A 23,461-nucleotide genomic window follows, 5' to 3' on the forward strand; every position below is an offset into this window, starting at 1 on the left:
AATAGGTTTCAATTTTGAGATAGAAAAGTTTTAATTTTTTAGTACTAAGTACTTTAAGGTAGTCGATTTAAAATAGATTATTCTACTATTCCCACAAAGGACTCTTCACTTCTTGACAAACTCTCTGTTCTTCTTGCCTTGAGACAGACAGAAACTCTTCCAATACTGCTTATAACAAGTCTAACTCATATTAATCTCTCCTCCCTTCCCTTCTCCTTATGATGCACCTCATACTTAATTATACTGAAATAATTTATACCTATGCAATCACTTATTTTCTTAAGTGTTTGTAAGCTCCTTCTCTCTCTAAATAAGGTCAGGATCCATGAAACCCCTTGCCAAAGTTTAAGGATATAAATTGTGTACAGTTCCTATCAAACTTTATGTAAGTTGGTCTACTAGATAAATATAACAAATTTAAAATTTGGCTTCAAGATATGCTTGGATGTGTGCTATAGGAAGACTTAGCTCAAGAGTGACTCAGACTTATTTTAAAGAACCTACAAGAACATATTCTGCTCTAGTGTTTTGCTTCAAGGATTTGAAAAAAAAATCATTAAATTTGATCTACAGGCTGGTGTTGTAGCTCAATGTTAGAACACTTGCCTATTATGTGTGAGGTCTTAGATGCAATCCCCAGTACTGTTGAGATAAAAGAATGCTTTATAAAGGTGATTAATTCTCCAACTTTTGGAATTACAGATAGACAGCACCAGATTAATATTTCTTAAATGCCAAGGGCTAGGAGCTCTGTCCTGTCTTATTCATATTTTATTTTTGGTACTTCTCACAATAACTTTATGAAATAGATGTTGCCACACTCATTTTAAGATTTATTTTTATCATTTTTAATTATGTACATTATATTTTGGGGGGCATGTGCACATGAGGACAGGTCCCCATGGAGCTCAGAGACATCAGATCTCCATAAAGCTGGAGTTCCATGTGCCAACCAACATGGTTGCTGGCAATCAAGTTTAGGTCCTCTGCAAGAGCAGGACACATTCTTAACCTCTGAGCCCTCTCTTCAGCCCAATGTCAGAGTTGGTAAAGAAAACAGGGCACACAGTAGTTTGCAAACACTGCTAATGAATAGTGAAACTCAGTTCAGTTCTTGGAAGTTGTGGCAAAAAGTTAATATTTAATGATTACCAGCTAAGTTATTATTTCTCAGAATCATTGTTATTTCCCATAGAAATAATGTGAGTCCAAGTCTCTAGAATTATAACAAGCCCTTGAAATTAATAATAGAATGAGTTGATGAATGTAGTATATGTTGGGCTAAAACCCCTGCTTATCCTCTACACAAGCTGGGAAATCCCATCTACCCTCCTTCCTTCAACCCTGCCCCACATAGAACCTGCCTCCCCTTTCTCCTACTGACTTGGAGAGAACACCAGGCTAACTTCCATCATTTCACTTCTTGTTTCTGGCAACCCACCCAAGAGGGCCCACCCAGAAGCTCAGGTTTTTACCATTATGAACACAATCCCAGCTCCTAGCTGGCATGAGATCAATCCTCTCCTAATCTCTATAAACCCCCTTTGCTTTAGCCTAGATGATGTGACTTCACCTGTGAGATGGGTGAACCTACCTGAGAGCTACTTTCCAGCAAACCCACCTTTATCTACTTTTAATCTGTTCTAATCTGGCCTATATCCGAGTCACTGAAGGAAAGAAAAATGCCTATCAGTATGCAACAACAACAAGGCAATTTTAATTTACCCTGGCTGAAACTTCCTTCACAAATATGTTATCCAGTGCAACATTTTGTAACCTGAACTGTACGGACACTTGCTGTTAATTTGGATGGGAACTTGAAGGATGGATTAACCATGAAAAACATGCTCCCTTCAAACATCATTCATTTCATCTAACCATCCTGTTGGTCATATAAGTGCCAGTTGCTAGAGTATTTTAAAACAGAGAGTGAGCTTTATTTTTATAATTTCTTTGTTTCCATTGACAAAAGCATAATTCAATTCTAATTTATGAAAGGGCATACTAAATTTAAGTTGTGGGATGCCCTTGCAGTGCTGAGTTGTAATAAATAAGGCAACTAATAGCCAGATCATAGATACAAAAAAAAGATAACTACACAAAATATTTTTGAATGCCTTTTTCATTATCTGCAAGTTTTACAAAAAATTTACAGCATGATCAGCTCATATACTTTTATTATCTGTTATGTTCAATACTTGTTTACACTTTTCTAGTGCAATTTAAATAAATAAACTATATTAATCTCCTTATTTCAACTTACAAAAGAAGAAACGTGCATTATCTCCTTTGAAATAGGTATGACCTTTGGGCACTACATTTGTTAAATAGACTTAAAAAGAACAACAATAAAGAGTATATTTTTCCTTTATCATTACAGAAATTTCCGTCCTTTTTTTTTTTTTTCTCCTTTGAGGGCCAAGTCCCAAATGTGACTCTCAAGTTGAAGCAAGGAAATAACATTGATGGCACCCTGTTTTCATCTCTGAACATTTAAACACAAAATTTGCACGGAGGCCTTTCAGGTTCTGGACTTTAGGCTTGACCTGAATGATGTATATATGTTTATGTATGTACATGTATGTATGTATGTATGTATGTATGTATGTATGTATGGTGTGGGGGTGGGGTGGGGTGGGGGGGTGTAGAATAGATTGCCGAACGGGTTCCGAATTAAAGCAAAGGAACTTTTCCTATTTTCTGAAACTGTAACTCTGCCATTGATACTCAAAGGGATGGATTGGCTTCCGGTGTCTGGGGTACCGGAGGCCTCAAGCTCTTTGGGCAAAGTTGGTTTCTTGACCTGGACACCATCTTGAGTAATAACTTCCAGTCAGAATCAGGAAGCTAGGACGCAAGCAGACAGAACTTTAAAGGGCTCTTTCAGAAGAAGCTCGGGTTGGCTTTTTCCTGGTGCCCCTGGCCGGCGTTTTCCGGGCTCTCCACGAGTGCGCCCAGTCCTACCGCTCTCCTCACGGAGCGGCTCTCTCGGGCCAACCTACAGGAAGTGGAAGGGGCAACAGCCGGCGCTCTACAGGCTCCGCTCCTTTCCAGCGCCTGAGGGGACGAAAAAAAAAAAAAAAAAAAGCGGCGGACGAAGCGGAGGAGAAGGAGGAGGAGGCTGGGCGCAGGCGCGTCTGGAGCGGAGACTTTGATGGCAGGTGCAGCCTCGCAGCATCTCTGGCCGCCGTCGAGGCGCGTGCGCATCGGTGTCCCGGGCCTAGGCAGCGCGCGGCAGGGTGGTTTGAGTGACGGCTTGAGGGGCGGGCGGGGTGGGGGTGGGGGTGGGGGGGAAGCCGGGGGCGCGCGCGGGCCTGGGCGCGCTCCCGCTCAGTAGTGGCGCGCTGAGGGGGAGAGGGGGCGGGGCGCGCGGGACCCGGCGGAGGAGCAGGCGCGCTGCGGCCCCGAGGGAGGGCACCGCGGAGCATCGCCTGCCCTAGAGCGCCCGTCTTAAGCCCGGCAGGCGCGCCGCAGCTTTCCTCACGCCCAGCCTCCGAGGGCGACGACGCGCGCTCCACAGACCCCGTCCGGCGGCAGAGGCGCTCTCCAACTCCCGCGCGGCAGCCGAAGGACGCGGTAAGCGGCGGGCGCCCGCAGTCGGGGAGGGGAGGGGGCGGGACGGGGAATGGAGCTGCTCCGGGATGCACAGTTGTTCTCTGTCCGAGGTGAGGGAGCGCCGGCGCCCTCTGAGGCGACCGGCGTTGGGAAGCTGTGGAGAGTTCGGTCTTGTCACCCTGCGGCGGGAGCGAATCAAGGGGGCGCCCGTCGGTCCCGACGCGGGACCTTGCACTTGACTGAGGCAGGGATGGGCGGCTGCGGCGGCCGCCTGGAACTCTCCGGCTCGCCGCGTTCTGTCTGAAAGTGCCTGAGGGCTGCGCAGGGAAGGGACGGTCCCCGGCTGCGCGAGCACCCGGGACCTTTCGGTGACCGCAGTAGTGGACAGAAGACAGCACTGTCGCTCGTGGCCCGGGGAAGGCGGACGGGAGTGCGGGGCCGGGTGAGGAGGGGAGAGGCTGGCGGGCCGGGGGCCGTGCGGGGCAGTCGCCTGCTGCTAAGGAGCGCCGCGGCCCGGGATGGGCGCTGCGGGCTTGCAGGCGGGGAGCGCGGCGCTGAGCGCTCCAGGGTGCAGTGCGTCCGGGCAAAAAGGACGCTCAGAGGTGTCTCCTCCAGTCAGCACCTGACCTGTGCGCTCCGGGGCATTGGCTTTGAGGGTTTCAAAAGTTGGGTACCGAGGACGTGCCACTCTGCAGCACTTAGGGACAGGATCACCGCTTCCCCCAGTACCCAGATGCGGTACCCAGGCGTGCAACATCTTTTAGAGCTCTGAAGGGCATGGAGGGACGGGAGTGCTCTGAGTCTCCCAAACTCAAGAAAAGATGGAAACTCTTCTGTTGCGGGAGGAATTAGAACAAGGGAAGGCAGGGCTGACTTTTGAAACCCTGACCCTTTGTTGAGCCTCCACCGTTGTGACACAGTGTCAAGACAGGGCACAAACTTCTATTTCATAAGGCTGTCTGCCCTGTTAAAAGATTCCAAGAAAAACAGTTAAGTTTGGGGGTGGGTGGGCGCAGGGCGGGAATGGATCATCTTAGGCTGTCAAATTGTACAACTTCGTTTAAATTTATGATAGGAATGTGTTGCAATTTGGCTAGATGCCAAATATGCCCTTGTTTCAATCTATAATGCCACATCCCCCACCCCCAACAAACAAATACCCACTTGAATGCAGGCTTACTAACCCATGAGCCTAGATTAAAAAAGACATTCGTTAGAGACAGTCTAGAAACTCTTGCTTAATCAGGATTCTAATAGCATTAAGGGTCACATATTGTTCCTAGCCTTTTTTTTTTTTAATTGAAAAAAAATCACACTTAAGCTTGTGGTAAGAACAGAACTCTTGTTAATCAAATTAACCGTGAGTCTGCAGTTTAATTTTCCCTAAAGAAGAAACGGTTTCTGGTTTGCTTGAGGCCTTCCAGTGACCATGTCTGCTCAGCAACTCTTAATTCTCCTAGATGGTGACTAGGTCAGCATTGCCTGATTTACCTGCCACTGGCAAGGTTAAGTGCAAGTCTAGTGTTGTCTGATCTGTCGCTATAGGAACCCTTTTAAACTATAGGGAAACAGTGTCTGGACATTTAGAACCACAGCCCGGCTTTGTTAGGCTCATCTGAACAACTGCACATAAAACTGGCCTTTTTCTACTGGAGATAATTGAACTCTTTGAGTTCATGCTTTATAGTTTTGTGTTTATACTGAGACTTAGAACACCTGTTATAGTAAACAAATTCAGTAAATATATTTAAGAGAAGATTTTGTAAGATCTAATTTTGATAAGAGTTGCTTTGTAGTTCAGATTTCTATTATTTAAATTGGGGCATTTCAAGGTACCCGTGAGCAGATGTGAGTTTAAGTTATCACTTAACTATTGCTGTAAAGCTTACCATCAATTCTCAGACACCTTTTCAAAATAATTTATAGACCTGGATATCAAATAATGCAAGTTTATTGATTAATTCTCAATTTCCAGAGCACACCTGAAAATTGCCAAGACACATAACCATGGGTACTATTGTTTCCTTATTTTGACAGTATATGAGTTAGTGCTTATTTTTCTACAAAACTTTTCTGAGTTACTCTACAATATTAATAACCAGAACTTCATAAAGGCTAGGGGATAAAATAAGCATTTTGCAAACCTTACTCTATCTTCAGAAGTTTTTGGATATGCCGTGTATGTATGTATGCATGCATGCATGTATGTATGTATGTATGTATGTATGTATGTGGTAGCTGGGTGTCCGAAATTTTTAAGTGTGAATCTGTAGCAGAGCCAACAGTACCATTTTTTGAGGTATACAGACAGAACTATTTTGTTTGCAGTTCATCCTGGTCTTTGCCTAGTGGCCTGAAGTACTAAAATGGAGACAGAAGTACCATTCTTCTTTATATGCTTTGTCTGGGTTCCCTTTCTGTTATCAGCTATCACTTACTGCTGCTGTCAGACTGGGAGTGGGTCCTGATGCTGTATTATCCCTTGCCTTTTTTTTTTTTTGTCCCCTTGAAATGGTATATCTATTGCCAAGTACAAAGCCCACAGATTCCATGACAGATAATTTTTGTTCATGTGCTCTTTGCTGTACCATGGGCTGAATGATTGATGTCCTCAGAAGAGTGACCTGTGTATGAAAGATTTTAATGTTTGTATACAGAAAATTTTGTGCAAGAGATCTTTAGAAGAATATCTTCACTCTAGACAATTTGGCTGTTTTTATTTTGTTAATTGAATCAGCACTTTGATTTCTTTTTCTTTTTTCTTTATTTAAAAAAATTTAAATGGCTTGGGTAATTTTTCTTTTATGTACTTCTTTCTGCCATTAAATCTCATTAACTTGGTGTAGTGTTAATAGTTCCCTACCCTGGAAGCTAAGTAAAAGTGTAATTTGATAGTCCTGCTAACCATCCTGGAGGCTTGTTAAATTTTAAATGTTACTTTGCATACCTGCCTAAGGAGGAGCTACTTAATCAAATCAGTTTGAAAAGAAAAGTCTATTAGTCTTAAAAAACAGTGGCAGTCATAGGTTCTTATTGTGAAGCATTTCATGAACATATATTCTTCCCTCCATCAAGTATTTATTAACAGCATTACAATCTGTGCACTGAGATTATGCAGATTATGCAAACTGAAGTAGTTACTGGTCTAAGAGGGAAATCTATTGGTACATGATCAAGGGCTATAGGGACATTTGTTTTTAGTTATAGTGAAGTACAGTGTCTTGACATTTGAACAACAGTTTAATACACTATAACATGTTTTGCACATCTGAGATAAAGTAGGAAACTAATATTAATACAATAGAATACTGTCATTTAAGTGCTGTGGTAGAAGTGTGATCAGAGTGCCTGAGTCAGGATTTGGAAATGGCTAGTTATCAATTCAGGAAAACTTGAAAGGATTCCTGGAAGGGGACATGAAGTCCAGACAGAGTTTCGCAAATAAGAGCCTTTGAAAGGATTTCTAGAAGGGGACTGAAGTCCAGAGTAGCACAAAAAAGATCTTGCATGTTTGTTTGACACCCTGAGGGGTGTGGGTCTCTCTCTCTATGCAGAATTCCTTTTAAAAGAGGTATGCTGTAGTGAAAGGTCAACTTTATAGCAGTCTAGAGTGATGGATCTCAGACATCTGAGACAGGAACAGCTGTCAGGTATTGGGATGACCTTGATAAGAGGACCTAACTTTGGAAGTGTTACTTGAATGAAGAAGAGAGAGTACTAGTACCGAAGTAATAACATGGCAGAGTCTAGAAGAATGGGTGGTGGATGTGATGGTGGAATATGGAGGAAGGCTGGGATAAGAAGCAGATTTGAGAAGCAGTGGTGTCAACTTCAGCTTGGGCTATAGAGACTCTGAAGTGCTAAGTTCACTATAGATGTGCATTCAATGAATTATTTAACAAAGTTTTGAGAAGGCAGTTCCTAGGTTAGAAAGTAAGTAGGTAGATTAATGGATGAATGATGTAGCATAATTGTAAACATTAAAAGTTGGTGGACTTACCAGGAAAGGTACCAAAATTTGGGAGGAAAATAGACAATTAGAGGGAACATAAAACTTGGCAAACTGGTTTGAGAAATGGGAAGTAACAAAAATGATGTGGAAAACAAGAAGGTGGGTCAGAATGAGGGGAAATGAGAGAACTCCCAAGAAGTGAGCCTTTAGGAGACAAAGGAGACGTGTTAGACAGTCTTGTTCTGCCTTCACTCAGTTTTCCTGTGTTCAGGGTTTTCAGTTCAGTTTTTATCTTTAATCTGCAAAATAGGGATCAAAGCACTTGCATTATAAGGCTTCTGTGAGAATCAAAGACTGGGCTTAAGCCCAATGCCTAGAAGATTACCTACTTGTTTTAATGAAGACAGACTTTGGATTTCTCATTAGAAGACCCATAGTGACTTTTACTTTACAAAATGCTAGCTGACAAGGATTTTTCAAAAACATTTATAAGGTGATCAATTTATACTACTTTATTTGAGAAGCCAATGGATTAACAGACACTGAAAAAAATTGAAGTGAGCAGAGAAGTGAGCTCATCTATGTCCAAGAAGAGGGGGTAGGAGTTGATCCCAGAGTTCTAGGGGGATGCTAAGTTTCCAGAACAGACTCTATTCCAGCTGAACTGTGTTTAAACACCACCTGTCTCCTAAACCATGGCTCTTGGTATTTTAATTATGCCTTGGATGATCTCACAATATATTGGTTGTTTATTTTAATACAGTCTATAAGCAGAAACAAAAGTAAAGGTCGATATCAAAACTTAACAAGCGATAATGTTGTACCAGATGATTCAGAAGATATCTCCCAGTTATCAGGGGCCTTAAACTCAACATTGTGGAAAAGTAACGATTGGCCTGTAACGTAAAAGTAATGATGACCATGGAAGGATGATAGTTGAGGTTTTTTTCTTTCCCCTTTCCCCCTGAAATTTATTATAGTAATGTAAAATATCCTTGTTTTCTATCTTAGTCTTTTTTTCTCTACTTGGATGAAGTAGTTATATCTCATATCCATGATAAACACATAAAATTAAATTTGCATTGTACATTCATAAATATCTTGCTTTGTAGCTAGTGAGTACTTTGGGACAAAAATGTTTACATGAATTGGTTTGGCAACCAGCCAATACTTGAACACAATACACGTTGTTTATATTGGAAGGCATAATAGCTATTATTTGTAATATATAATTATATTTAGCTCAAATTAGTAAACCTTAGTCCATCCTATGTTTAATTCACTTTTTTTTGTATAGTACTCTCTGTAGTATGTGGCTTTAGAACATGTAAAACTTTAATGAAATTTAATGTTTAATGTAAACTTGAAATGCAATTAGTGATGCTGATGGCTTGGCTATTTCTCTTTGAAAGTCTCTAGCCACATTTTCTGCTATCAGTAGTGCCTCTCCTTGGCATAGTTGACTTTCCATGGCTTCCTTTTTTCCCCCCACTCTCCTTACCATACAGTACCCAGTCCTATTAGTTGCAAATAGTAGAGAACTGTGTGGTTTCAGTTTAAGATTTTTTTTTCTATTTCGTATTGTTCACAAACCTAATTTTTCTCACTTGAAACTTTTTTTATGGTCTTTTTTTAGTACACCTTTAGAGAGACAGCAAATCCAAGTTGAAGTTTGCTTAGAGAGGAGTGGTACATGTAGATAGGCATTAAGCATTTTATAATAACCAGAACAAAAACTGCTAGTTTTGAATTGATGAGCTGTATGGTGTCTATGATAGCATAAGTCAGTGGCTGGTTTTAGGCTGGGCCGTTGCCTAAGTTTTAAAATATTTTAGTAGATGGAAAGACTGTATAGTAGGGGCATTTTGGAGATCTTCTTTATGGCCTTAGATTATTTATATGAATTTTTGATGCATAAAATATTTTCAAGCTTCTGTCATGTTTTAACTATTATATTAAGTATACCATGTTTTAATAAGAGGAAACTATGAGATTAATATTTCTCCAAGTGAAAAAAATTGAAGTGTGTGCCCAAGTATTAAAAAGTAAAATTATGTGTACAAATTTGCTACACTTTCTGTAAGATTTTCTTTATGTTGAGTAAATTGAATCCTATGGATTTTAATCTTTTCAAGTCCTGAAGGATATAGGGCAAATACATTTAAGAGCTAGGAAGATAGTTCAGTAGGGTAAGATTTTCTTCCACACACCTCAGCTTGAGTTCAGATCTAAAATGCACCTATACTCAGACATGGGCGTGTATCTGCGAGGCCAGCATCCCTATGGTGAGATGGGAAGGAGAGAGAAGAGAATCCTGGATAGCCTGGATATGCACAGGCTATTAAGCCTGATGTACAAAGTTAGAAAATAACAAAATCTAAACCAAGAGACCTTATCTAAAACAAGGTGAAAAGAGAGGGTTGAAATCTAAGGTTGTCTTCTGACTTCCACATGTGCCAGGAACACAGGTACACACATACACTATATATATATATACATACACATGTACATATGTATATGTATATATATATATATATATATATATATATATAAAAAACACAGATTTTTAAAATAACATAGTTGATATTTTTCTATACTAGTTACATATCTTTTGAATCATATAAATACTGTTTCTAGTAGAAGAAAATGTAGCTGATAATTTAAAAACACCTCATATCTTAAATAAATAAACTAAAGGACATTGCTCTTCAAAGCAACAACAAAGTACATCCATGGGAAGAACCCTCTTTGAGAAACCTATTTAAAATCCAAAGCTTGTTATTCTGCTTAAGTACACACAACAACAGCAAAAACACCAGGGCACACCTCTATAATTGAATGTAATTCAACCTTCAGATTTCTTTTTACAGTCTTTTTGTATAGCACAACTGATATCAGACTTGTAGTCCTCTAGCCTCAGCTTCCAGGTTACCATGTGTCCCCACACTTAGCTACATTATGAAGTTTAAACACCATTTCGAATAATCTTACTATCATTCTATGCCATTACCATAACAATATTGCTAATGTAGAAGAATAGCAAGGGGATTTTCCTTTTTAATTCTGGCAATGACATAAGTGAGAGTGTGCTGAGGTCAGTATTCTGAAAGACCTGCTCAACACTGCAGGTTTTGTGAAACTTTCCCCAAGAAAAATGGCTTGTGTGCTTTCCCTAGCTCTATCTATTGTCCACTTGGTCTTTCTACTGAGTAGGGCTTAAGAGCAAACTAGTCAAACAGGTTTGCCTGTTTATTTGACAGGGATGGCGGAAGCAGGGAAAGGATATGCTTTTAGGGATAAGGGCAAGGCTGAAGTGGTTTTAAGGAAATTAGTGCTAATCACCAACTCTGTTTTCTCCTGACTTTGAAAATATGTTAAGAACATGTCTTAATAGAGACATGATTAGGGTGAGGAAATCGAGAAAGAGAAATAAGGAGCGGTCAATAAGATCTAAGTTAGGGTGACAGAGAAAATGAAAACTGTATTGGAACAAGAAGACATTCAAAGAGAAGCAGCTGGACTCTGTGTTATGCTTTCTGTGAGCTGGCTGTGTCACACAAAGAAACCAGAGTATTGATCTGGGGATGAATGCAATTAAAGCAAAGGCTTGCCTGTGGTATTGGCATCCTATGCAGGGACCTGTTATCCCAGGTTTGAGCTGTATTAGGGATATTTGTGAATGGGATGCAGCTCTGACTCTACCCTTATCTTTTGGAAAATAATAAAATAACTATATTCATGCAGATTTTTGTGTTGTTTTTGAAACAAGGTTTCTTGTAGCTCAGGGTGTTTGAACCTCACTAACTAGCACAGGATGACATTGAACTGCTGCTGATCTCCAATCTCCACTTCCTGGAGAGGGAGGATTTAAGGAGAATATGTAACTATTCCAAACTAGTGTATTTGTCTTTCTGAAGCTTATAAAACTGTTACATGTATCATTGTATTCCTGACCTATCTCAGGTATCTTGCCAGGAGGTAGTAGAATTTTACCATAAGCATGATATAAGGGCTTGCTGAGAGCTATGTGCTGGAGCTATACCAAATACTTCATTTTTGGAAATCATGTGGAAATTACATGATCAAGTCTCTTCTGCCCCGCCCCCCCACTGTGTTTGTTCCTTTCTCTCGAGCTGAAGACTTCTGCCCCTAGTCTATGACAGTGTTTTTCATCTGTCTTTCTGGGCATTCCTCTGTATTTTCTGGGCATTTTTCAGAACTTAGAAAGAAATTCTCAAACCTTAACTCTTTTTTTCTTCAATCCTTCAGCGAGGGTTATTCATGCTCAGAGACTGACTTTCTCTATCTAATACATGATCTGGAGGTCCAACTATGTCTTCTTTTCATCAAACTGAAAAACTTAAGTGTTGAAACACAAATTACAAACTATGACTGGTACCCCATCTGCATCAGCCGTGGCAGATTTTAGAGTTACCTCTGAGTATCCTTTTGTCTCACTTACTGAGTCTGGCTCATTATTCTATTCTGTCTTTTTAATAAAGACCTCCTTTCACATTGCTTGAAACTCATTCAACTTGTGCTGTCTTCCTGTAGTCTCTTCACTCCTCAACTGTGACACATCATTGTTGCTCTCCCACCTTTGCCTTGGTTCCCATGTCATCACCATCTGCTTACTTGCTGTGTATCCTTTACTTTCTTTCAGGGCTATTTGACTGTGCCCCTTATTTTCATCTGAAAACACCAAGCCTTTAGCCAATGTTCATGCCTACACATTGTCTAGCTATATTCTAAATACACTTATGAGACTTACAGCATCTGTCCCTTCAGGCATTTGCTTTGAGACATTTAAGTCCTAAAGTGCCCTAGCTTTCTATGCAAAGGGAGGCTACAAGGAGAGGAATGAAATGAGGAGAACTGGGGACTAGAGAGTAGGGAAGAGAGAGAGAGAGAGAGAGAGAGAGAGAGAGAGAGAGAGAGAGAGAGAGAGAGAGAGAGAGAGAGAGAGAGAGAGAGAGAGAGAGAGATTGAGATTGATTTTGGGACTATAACCAAAGACTTTACCTTTGTGCCAGACACACATTTTACCACTGAACTACACCCTCAGTTTTTCCTGTATAATTTCAGATATTCATCTGACAAGCTTTTGACCTTTGAGTCAATTAAAGATTATAGTATCATTGTATCTTTAAACTTATTTTTTAAACTTTACTCTGCATATATTGATGACAATTTAACATTTACTTCTGTCTACCTTCTTCCTCTAAGGAGAACACAGATCCATATATTACCTTGGATAAAAAATTCTCACTAAAGATACACTACAATATTCAATCATCATTGGATGTTATTTTTAGCTCCACACAGGCACTGAAGGAAGAGAGTTGCCCTAGGTTTCTGTATATATATTGATACTTTTGCTGTTTTCTCCCAGGCTAGACCATTCAGACATGAAATGTTTCTTTCTTTGGAATTGGGAACTTTCTGTGAAGAACTCTTAAGTATTTTGAAGACCTCTGTTCTATATAGTCAGTCATAGTGGGAAGGTCTTATAAAGTCATGTCACAGAAGTCTTTATAAATATCACATTCATGTGTGGGCATTTTCCTTTGAATTTATGTGGTGCTTCTTGTAGATCAGTGTGTATTTCCAAGTAATTCTAAATGAGGCTAATAACAAGAAATAATTAGCAGTAATTAAAGGAATTAGGTTTTGTTTCATATTTATATTTGATAGTAAGTGTGCCCAGTGTCATAAAATGTAAGTTGGGAGTTCGGGTTACATGTACTGGAAAGAAGCCTTAGCAACCCTCTAATTCCCTCACCTAGACTTTTTATAATTGCTGCAGATGTTGAAAAGATTACCCAGCTAGGGTGTTTTTGCTCTTTTACCCCCTTTCTTTGTTCTAAGTATCTCCCTTGGTAATTACCAAAGTTCTTGTTTAAAATTACTCCCCTTCCATTTCTTTCTGGACAAAGCAGTAGGAGAAGGGATGGGATTAAAGATATTGTTTAAGATTAAGACAAACTTTGAATATATTTTAGCTCAGCATAAAAAGGAATAAAAATAGAGAAAGAAAAGCATGAACTATGGAGACTATTAAACCTTTTACACAAGTTACCTGTCCGCTGAAAGTAACTAGGGAACTCTTTTCCTCCAGACTAGCTTCCATAATTCTAGAAGTTAGTATTTAGGCTAATAAAAGAGAGAAGACATCAGTGATCCCATACTGGTCCCTGTGGCAACCTGAAAGCAAGATGTATGCACTGATATAGTAGTGAGTAGACTGTAACTGGACTAACCAAGAGGTCTCTTGATTGAATTTGAGGTCAGTTCCACAGGATGGAATTCATACTTGTTACTGTAAACATTCTCAAAACCTATGGCTAGGGAGGTTATAGGCTCCAGCAGGAACCTACTATTGTTGTTTTGATAAATGCTCATTTCTGGCATACTAATTTCTAAATACTTTATGTGCATAAATTTGTGCTATAAATTTGTGCTACTCTCAACCTTGGTCAGAGATATTTCTTATTGCACTGGGTAATGGTTAATGCAGAGATAATGGTTAATAGCTACCCAAAGTGCTGAGAATAATGATTGTAAGTTCTCAATATATAAATTCTTTATCCACAGGACTCATGGAACAGGGTGGACGAGGGAACAGAGGTAGAGAATGGGAAAGAATGCTATGGAATGCCCTTTAGTCATGATATGGCTGTAGCTCTTATAAACTTACCTGTTTGCCTGTATGGGACCTGCTCAAGATAAGCCAGACAGAATTCCAGAACGGATGGAGGAGGGCCTACCAAGGCCCCAGCTGTGGCTGAGGAGCTCTTGGAGGTTGATGGCTATTAGGTGGGGAGTAACTTTTCGTTGGGGAAAGGGAGTGACCTTTGGTAGGTTGCTTGTGCCCTAGTGGATAGCACATATAGCTAATACTAATTGAACTAAGTGATTATAAACAATAACAAAAGCAAAAAGTGTTATGTGTCATTTTGATAATTCTTAAAGACCTGAGGGGTAACTATTACTTAAAACAGTTATCCTTTAAATAAGCCCATTTTAGAATGTTGTTCCAATGTTTTAAACTGTGCTCAATACATACAAACAAGTGCTTCTGGATATCATTGCTTTGATCTTTTCTCTTTAATTTGTGTATTATCCTTTTGAAGATAAAGTTCTTCTTTTTCTTAGGGAGTCCTTATGCCAGATTCTACTGATGGGTTTACAGCTTGGTTGCAGGACCAAGAACATGGCCGGAGACCTGTTGTTGGATCCTTTATAGTAGTTATGCAGCTTTTATGGACCATGAACACTTTATGCTTTCTAAATACATATATACATACATTGAACATACATACATAGTGGATATACACATATAATAAATATATCTACATACATGTATTCTATATATGTAAGTACACTTTAGAGACATTGTTCCTATTTCTATATAGACCAGAATTTGGATTCACTTATATTTAGTACTTAAATTGGGACTCCAGTTGATTTTTAGATGAAAACACTTTTTAATGTATTTCAGATCACTTTACCGAAAATATTTTAAATACTGTGTTTAAGTGTGTTTACATTAGTTTTGCAAAACCAATGTGATAGCAGTGTTATACTAAAGACTGCTCAGCACATGTTCATTGTGGATATATTTGTATAACCTTAGATGCATAAATGACACAAAAATGTACATGCTTTCCCGGTTTTGTAAAGGAGCATCAGAGAAGCGCCCTTCCCAAGTCTTTGGTCCCTGGCTATTCATACAAGTTTGCCATTTTTCAATCCATTTAAGAAGTGTATAATGAACCTATCACACTGCCTGTGTTGGGATTTTATGAAAACAGGCAAGTTTGTTATTCGATTACTAGTGAAGACTTTCATGGAATAAAGTACAGAAATATCTAGAATTTAGGTTTTAGGTCAATTAAAAACCTATGTAGTAATAGGAAATAAAGGATATTTTTGAGAAGTAGAAGAAAGGTTCCCATGCATACATTTCTGTAACATTAAGAATTTCCAAGTAATTGCTAATTGGAAAGAATTTACATGTGTACAGTTGCATTGTAGAAGATCAAAGTTTGACCTAGATTTCCTTAAGATTTACCTGCTGTATTCCACTAAAAGTAAATAGATAGACAGACAGACAGACAGACAGACAGATAGATAGATAAAACAAAGAAATACTAATATATAGAATGCCAGGCTAGACTGTGCTAATATGTGAAAACTTGTCTCCAAACAAAAATTATAATGGACTATTAGATTGAAAAAGAGCAAAGTTGCATTAATCCCCAGGGGCAAAGACTTGAGTAGGTTCCTCAGAAGACCCAATGAATTTCTCTGATTCTCATTTATTTACAGGGAATAATTTTGTGAGTTTTATGCACTTGATTATATCAACAAATCCTAATTAAAGAACTATAAAATGTTATACCACAGCATTTAAAAATATAAGGCATGCGTTATAAAATTATAAATACTTGTTAGAAGTTTAAACCTTAGTCTCAGTTAAGTTAGGAACTTTGCTGTTTACTTAAGGATGTAGTCAGACTCAAAGAATTTCTGTGTTTGCTGGGTGTTGATCACATGCAGAGGCATTGAAATAATTAACACAAAGCTAGTCTGGTCTTAGAAGAATTGTATAAAAGAAACCTAAGTCTTTAGGATGTGTGTGTGTGTGTGAGTGTGTGTGTGTGTGTGTGTGTGTGTGTGTGTGTCTGGGGAGGGGAGAGTTAGTTATACCTAGGACCTGATAAGCATTCAAAATGATTTAATCACATTCTGTTTAAATAAAAAGGAACATTGTTTCTAGTTGTGTTTTTATCATTACCAATGATTCTCAGAAAATGGCTCTTGAGTTAGTACTTTCAGCATCTCCTGTGAATTTGCTAAAAACATAATCTGTGGCTCATCCCAGATCTATAAAGTCATATCATTTGAGGGCAGACTTGGCATCTGTTTCCTTAAGCCTTCCTATTGCTTTTGATGCTGCCTACTTTTGAGGCTCACTAATCTGATACCAGATGCCTCGTTGGTTCATATTCCCAAGTGGAGAAAATTGGTGTTCATTCTGAGATGAACAGCTTGGCTCAGGTTTTAAGATATCTATTCATCAACAGTTCCTGTTTATTTGTTTATAACTTAAACGTATAATACTTTCACTTATTAATTGGTTGGGTAGTCTTAGTTCAGTTAATACATGACTACTCATTATTTCATCTAAAACCTTAGATTTGTTGGCATTTTGTAGACTTTGTACTTGTAGTTACCCAGTAGAAGTAGTTCTTAATTTTATCACAGGATAACAGGAACAGAACAAAATGTTAATCCTGAACCTCAGATGGGCATGATGGTCCCTGTCTTTAATCTTAGGACTTGGGAGGCAGAGCAGGAGTATTTCTATGAGTTAAAAGCCAGCCTAGTCTACAAAGCAATTCCAGGACAGCCAGGGGTCCCTGTCAAAGAAAAACAAACAAAACCAAATAAAACAACAACAAACCCTAGGAGGACCTGGTCTGCAGAAATTCTGTGGACTTGATTGTTGTAACAACCAAGTGTTTAGCCATCTTTAGCATTGAGACATCTTCAGTGTCCACTTATAGTTGAACTGTAGCCATGCTTAAAGATTAGCTATTTATCCAGCCAGTTAAAACATTACATATTAAGTCTATTAGGTACTTACATTATTTTAAGCAAATTGTCCTCTGTCTATTTGTGTTTGAAAGATAATCTACTTCCTTGTAGGTTTGCATTGCTGACTGCTTGAGTGTGATCTTGTCTTGTCTGTTTTAGGACTGTTAACATGTTGGATAGATCCTGGCCTATGTTGACAGTGTACTTACTTTATATAAGTTATCAACCGTACCATGTTCCTAGGGAGCTTATTTCAGAACTACATAGATTGGGACTCCTACTCCTGATCTGTCAAAACATAATTTGTCTTTTAACATGTCTGATGAAGTGTGTGTTCATACTGAAGAGTCTATATAACCTAAATTTGGAAGACAACTTGAATTAATTTCTTATTTGTAAATTTACTACTCCATTGACTTCATCTTGTTTTATGAACCAAATGATAGCATATCAATTTTGTTAAACTCACACTTTTTCCTTCCTTTCCTTCTTTTTTATCCCCCACCCTCCGATGCATGTTAAGTTATTTTCCTAGATCTTTCTGAATTTATTCATAAATCCACGTTTGGGCAAGTGTTATAATAGTAAAGCATGTTCATGATCTTCCAATTTGATAGTGTCACTTGGTAGGTTAGATAAGTAGGCTCAAAGGAATAAAAAGATTGCTAATGACAGAATTTATGGGTACATGATCTTTTTATTTTTTCATAATAAATGGTTAGAATACTGTTTCCATACTTCAAATATGAGCTAACTAAAAAGCTATCTTGGGTTCTAGAATATACTTCCATGCCAAAATCTTAAATAGCCATTTACAACTATTTTAATTAAATTTCTAAATGGGTTTTGATGTCATCTGCAAACCACTGCAGTGTTGCTTTTCCAACTTGCTCTGTGTCTTTGTAAAAACAAATGTGCTCCTCAGAGTGTGCTGCTGTCTTGTCTCTGATATGGGTGCTAATGAGCTCCATGTTGAGTTGTGCTAAAGCTGCTGTAAGTACTTAGCGTGTTGTCTCATATCTACTGAAAGCTCCACAATTGGCAGCTGTTGTTTAAAACAAAAATATTAAAGAGTAAAAGAAAAAAGAAAAAATCCATTTTAAATTATGCATTAACAACATAAGTTAATATAGGGCCTGTGAAATGAATTAGATGAGAGTGGGGAAACCCAGTCCTAAAAGAATGACAATGACAGGTTGGCCAAGGGTTAACTGTCATAGCAATACTAAAGGCATTATTCATATACCCTTGGAGACTGTAGGTAATCTAAGCTGAATGGAGCTTGTAAATGTTTTGAGATTGTTCAACTGCTTATTCTGTGTTCCTTAAGATCCAGGATATACATTGTATTTTTCTGAACTCCTCAAGAGCTAATTTTTAACTCAGGCCTTGCTAGTTTACACCTACAGTTTCTTCAGTAGTGTTACTTGTATAACTCTGCACTGAAGTGTTAGGTGCTAGATTCTTACCAGTCAGTCTGATAGAGAACACCATACAAGTCTTCAGTTGCTTATTTAAAATACAGATTTTTTTTCTACCTAAGCCACAGCCTATTTGCTAAAGAGACCTTGGAATCTGTATGTTTAGCACTTGAGCCCTTTGGGCCCTAAAATTTGAGGATAATTTGACCTAGGTGATTAAAATTTGACTTTTAAGTAGCTAAATTTACCGTGATCAGGCATAAATGGATATGAGATCTCAAGTACAGTGTTTGTTGATATTCATATTGTCCTATCTTCTTGTCCTCTTCATAACTTTGCTTTTATTTTTCCTTCCACTTGGTGGTTGAGAAAAAAAATCCTCCATGTGGACAGGAGCCAGCTATTACTGATAAAGGAAAAGGGTTGAGTTTCTCATTACAGCTTTGCCACCTGTACTGTAGATGTTAGGAGAGAGATAACTGTGGGTAGCTATAGTGAGGAGTGGTGAGGCTGTCTAGCTTGGGGTGTTATAAAAGCAATAGTACTAATGCATTCTATACAACGATTTTAAAAGGTACCGATGATATTTAATATTTTTTATATTTCATTTTATATAAAACAAGATCTGCCAGTTTGTAGTACTTCCAAATAGCTATATCATTCTGACTTTCTATAATAGAATATGTTAGCATAAAGGATAATAAAGTTTATGAAAATTATATTTTCATCAGGACCTTCAAATTGTTAATCACAGATAATTTTTGTTCTTTTCAAAGTAACTGTGTTGCTGGGCAGTGGTGGCACATGCCTTTAATCCCAGCACTTGGGAGGCAGAGGCAGGCAGCTTTCTGAGTTCAAGGCCAGCCTGATCTACAGAGTGAGTTCCAGGACAGGCAGGAACACAGAGAAACCCTGCCTCAAAAAAAAAAAAAAAAAAAAAAAAAGTGACTGTGTTAAGAATTTTCACTAGAAACTTCTGTCAGGAAAACTCAAAATCATTTATTCTTTACATTTGTGAAATGAATTACATTCTTCCTTTTTTTCCAGAGTTTTTGTCTCATATTTGTAGATGAACTGTACATACTTGCAAATTATATGAAAACAAGCATACAAATGTGTTGTTGTTGTTTTGTTTTTTGAATAAATCAAAACAAGACACACACACACACACACACACATACACAAAAGCTTAGAAAAGTGGTACATTTTGAAAATCTAGCAAACACATAAGTGGATGCTCACAGTCAGCTATTGGATGGATCACAGGGCCCCCAATGGAGGAGCTAGAGAAAGTATCCAAGGAGCTAAAGAGGTCTTCAACCCTGTAGGTGCAACAACATTATCAACTAACCAGTACCCCGGAGCTCTTGACTCTAGCTGGATAAGTATCAAAAGATGGCCTAGTCGGCCATCACTGGAAAGAGAGGCCCATTGGACTTGCAAACTTTATATGCCCCAGTACAGGGGAATGCCAGGGCCAAAAAAATGGGAATCGGTGGGTAGGGAAGTGGTGGGGAGGGTATGGGGGACTTTTTGGATAGCATTGGAAATGTAATTGAGGAAAATACGTAATAAAAAAAAAAAGAAAATCTAGTTATCTATTTATTACCTGCTGATGGTCACCGTGAGTTTTGCCAGTATATGACTTTCACCCAGATTGCAGTTCAGTTATTTCAGAGTTCCCAGCATACATTTTTTAAATAATTTAATTTAATTTTTATGTGTATAGGTACTGTGCTTTCACGTTTGTCTAAAAACCACATTACACGCATAGTGCTCTAGAAAGAGGTAGAAGAGGGTATTAGACCTCTCTGGAACTGGAGTTACAGACAGTTGTGAGCTGCCCCATGGGTGCTGGGAATCAGACCTGGGTCTTTTGGAAGTACAAGCAGTGCTGCTCCTAACCACTGAGCAATCTTTCTAGACCTCCTTCCCCACCTCTGTTCTTTAAGGTGGGAGCGAACTGATAGTGCAGACCATACCTTTCTAAATAGTGGGTTCTCTTCCCACCCCAAGCTGAGAAGCTGCTGTGCTGTGACAGGATTTTTACTGTCAGCAGCATTTTTTGCAAACAGCTACCCATAATTTACTTTACTTTAGAACACTAGGTATTACTGTCATGTGCAAGTAGTAACCAATGAAATACAGTTGGTTTTTAACCAGTGTGTGTGTGTGTGTGTGTGTGTGTGTGTGTGTGTGTGTGTGTGTGAGAGAGAGAGAGAGAGAGAGAGAGAGAGAGAGAGAGAGAGATGCATTTATGCATGTATGTGAGCTTTCATCCTTTCTTTATGTACCCGGATAAAGTGGATTAATTTCTTGGTGTTATCCTTTGTCAGGTTTTTAACCTTTTCAGCCTTATTTCACAAAACAGGTGCGACTGTCTTAGTGTAAGTGAAGTAACGCTTTTCAGTCTCAAGAGCACAAGAAAGGAACTACAAGGTTAGAGCTATGAGGCGAGCCACTTGCTCGATTTGCCAAGACCTTGATGATTCATTACCCTGGTGTTATAAACAGAGACAGTATAGTGGCTTGTGAGGGTAGTTTAGCTCCTCATAGACAGTAATCTGGCATAACCAGAGAGGAATGGCATCTCTAACCTTAAGCATCTTTGTAGTTACACTTTTCCAGGTTTCCTCTTTGGAGTGTATTGTCTGGAGTGTTAATAATTACTACGATCTCATTCCATATAGGAGGCATGTAAGAGTGATAACAAGGTAAAATTGTAAATAGCACACAGCATTTATCCTCCTATAATAGGAGCTTTTAGGGTAGAAACCTGGACACTAAAAGCCCCAACATGCTGGGCTCAGCCACTGGTCCCCATATACTTGTTACAGAGACAGAAATTGAAAGCAGAGATATGTTCAATGTGGTTATTTTGAGAAGAGGAACTAGTAAGCAGGTACAGTGTCCCTCTTTTTTGAAGAAACTCACAGGAACATTGGATTTAGAGAACAAGGTTGCTGGCTGACATTGTCTCTGATCAGGTCTTGATAGGTGATCTCAGAAAGAAACTCTTATTGCCAGAGAGGCTGAAGTTCTTCAGGTAATGATTACTTCCATTTCAGGCTGAGGCTGTCAGTCCTAGACCATTGCTCCCACCTTATTTGGGAGGGGTCTATATTTTATACAGGAATACAGTGACCAGAAGATACCATTTTAAATCAAAATAAGAGAGACAGAGAAAACAATGACAAGAATATTAGCTTTTCATCCTGTTTCACTACCTGTGGCTCCAAAGAGGAGTCAGTGATTTTTTAGCAAAAGAGGTTTCTTGATCCCTGCTTTACTCTATCTCCTGTAAGGAAAAAATATGTATATGACTGAAACTAGATGCTGAGAAATACTCATTTTATCTTTTTGTCCATGAACAAAGTTGAAGGAGAGGATGCTATTCCTTGAAAAGAACAGAAGCCACAGTCCTCCTCTTATGCCTCAGTACAGCATCTAGCTCGTCACAGAATTTTTCAGTGAATTGACTGCTATTGTGATTGAGTGTAATGGTGATTCTCTTGGTTATCTATAGCAGTGCCATGATTATTCTAGTTACCTAAGGAAGAAAAGTAGAACCTCCAAACTCAAAGAAGGGCTCTTAATTGTCAGCACCAATGTGACTATTGGCTGCAAACACAACTCTACACTGCTTCCTTGGAGTAGCCTTTGGAGTTGTCTTCAGAAATGGTCTGGTGAAGCTCGGGCTACTTGACCTTGCTATAGAAAATCATTTTAGGACCAGTCACTATGAAGCATAGTTGGAGTTTATTAGAAAGAGATTTTAATATGATTTAGGCACAAGGTTTAATAGGTGCCAGAAAAAGGGGGTAAAAACAAAACAAAACAAAACAAAAAATCAAAACCCAAGTGTGGGTATGGGCTTTGGGGGAGGTATGTTTAAATGTCTTTATAATAACCATATATATGATTTGAGTGGCATCTGAAGTTATTGACAGTGCTTTACAGCTCCATTCAAACCTGCTCTGGTATAATTGTTTATTTGTTTTGCTTACTGTCAAACAAATCACTATTCTTTGCAATATAAAATGTCAAGGGCTGTCATGTGTCACACATTGGAATTGGTGGGTCATAGTTAATCTATATTCATGGTAATTCTAAAATCCCCAGACAATGGTCTGGAATCATCAATTCTAATGTATGAGTCAACCAATACTTACTCAAGGTATTTGAGGAACATAAAATTTGTAAATGCCTATAGATAAGGGATTTAGTACCACATCATGTTTTGTCAATAAAACTTCTACCTATAAAGTTTTATTAAAAATGAATCTTAAATTATTATTATTTATTCCTTCCTCTTATATCTGAGCTGGGTCATGATAGATGAAGGGAATGGGAGAGGGGGGAAGTGCTTTCCCTCACTAAGGCACTGAGGGGGAAAGCCACAAGTAGAGAGAGTGGAGGCCACATTTTCCCCACTCTTCGGGACTAAGCCTCAGAATTTTCCAGCCCTGAGGTCCCCTATCACCTGAAGTCATAAGATGAGGCCCAGGGCACCTTACCTTCCTCCTAATATATTACATCATCACTTTTAAAATAGATATGGGGTCTTGTCCTGCCATCCTTTCTTGTTTGTCCCCCTCCCCACTGTTGGGAGTACCTGGGCAGCTGTGCAGATGGTCATGGGAAGTGCTTGGGGTGAGGAGAGCAATGGGCCTCTGAACCTGCCTCTTTTATGGAGGAGGAGGGTCCAGGCCAAAAGGGGGAAATAGTGCAAGGCAGAGCCCAAGCTGCATTGGGGGTTTAGCACCCAGCAAGGAAGGGGCTATGGGTAAAGATTCTTCCCCACCTCAGGAGTGGCTAGGTACATAAGGGGGCGGGGGTGGACTCAGTCCAAGGCAAGTTCCGAGGCAGCTCCTTTTTCTCAGGGGCAAGTGAGTTGCCTAGCCTTGCTATCATGATGGCAGAATATGAC

The 23,461-nt window shown here is 39.2% G+C and overlaps 1 protein-coding gene across 2 annotated transcripts in view; it reads left to right on the plus strand.

The window, feature by feature from the left end:
* Window positions 1–3,379: 3,379 nt before the first annotated feature.
* Ugt8 (UDP glycosyltransferase 8) overlaps window positions 3,380–23,461 on the plus strand; it is a 66,315-nt gene continuing 46,233 nt past the window's right edge. The window contains exon 1 of one of the 2 annotated variants that reach the window (XM_021158526.3): window positions 3,380–3,576. The gene's annotated coding sequence lies outside the window, so the exon portion shown is untranslated. Of the gene's footprint in view, window positions 3,577–3,771; window positions 3,998–23,461 lie in introns of those variants that run through there. The other variant, XM_029475273.2, reaches the window with a different exon arrangement.

Source organism: Mus caroli, unplaced genomic scaffold (assembly GCF_978045245.1).
Source record: "Mus caroli unplaced genomic scaffold, Mus_caroli_1 scaffold_3, whole genome shotgun sequence".
Classification (NCBI taxonomy): Eukaryota; Metazoa; Chordata; class Mammalia; order Rodentia; family Muridae; genus Mus; species Mus caroli.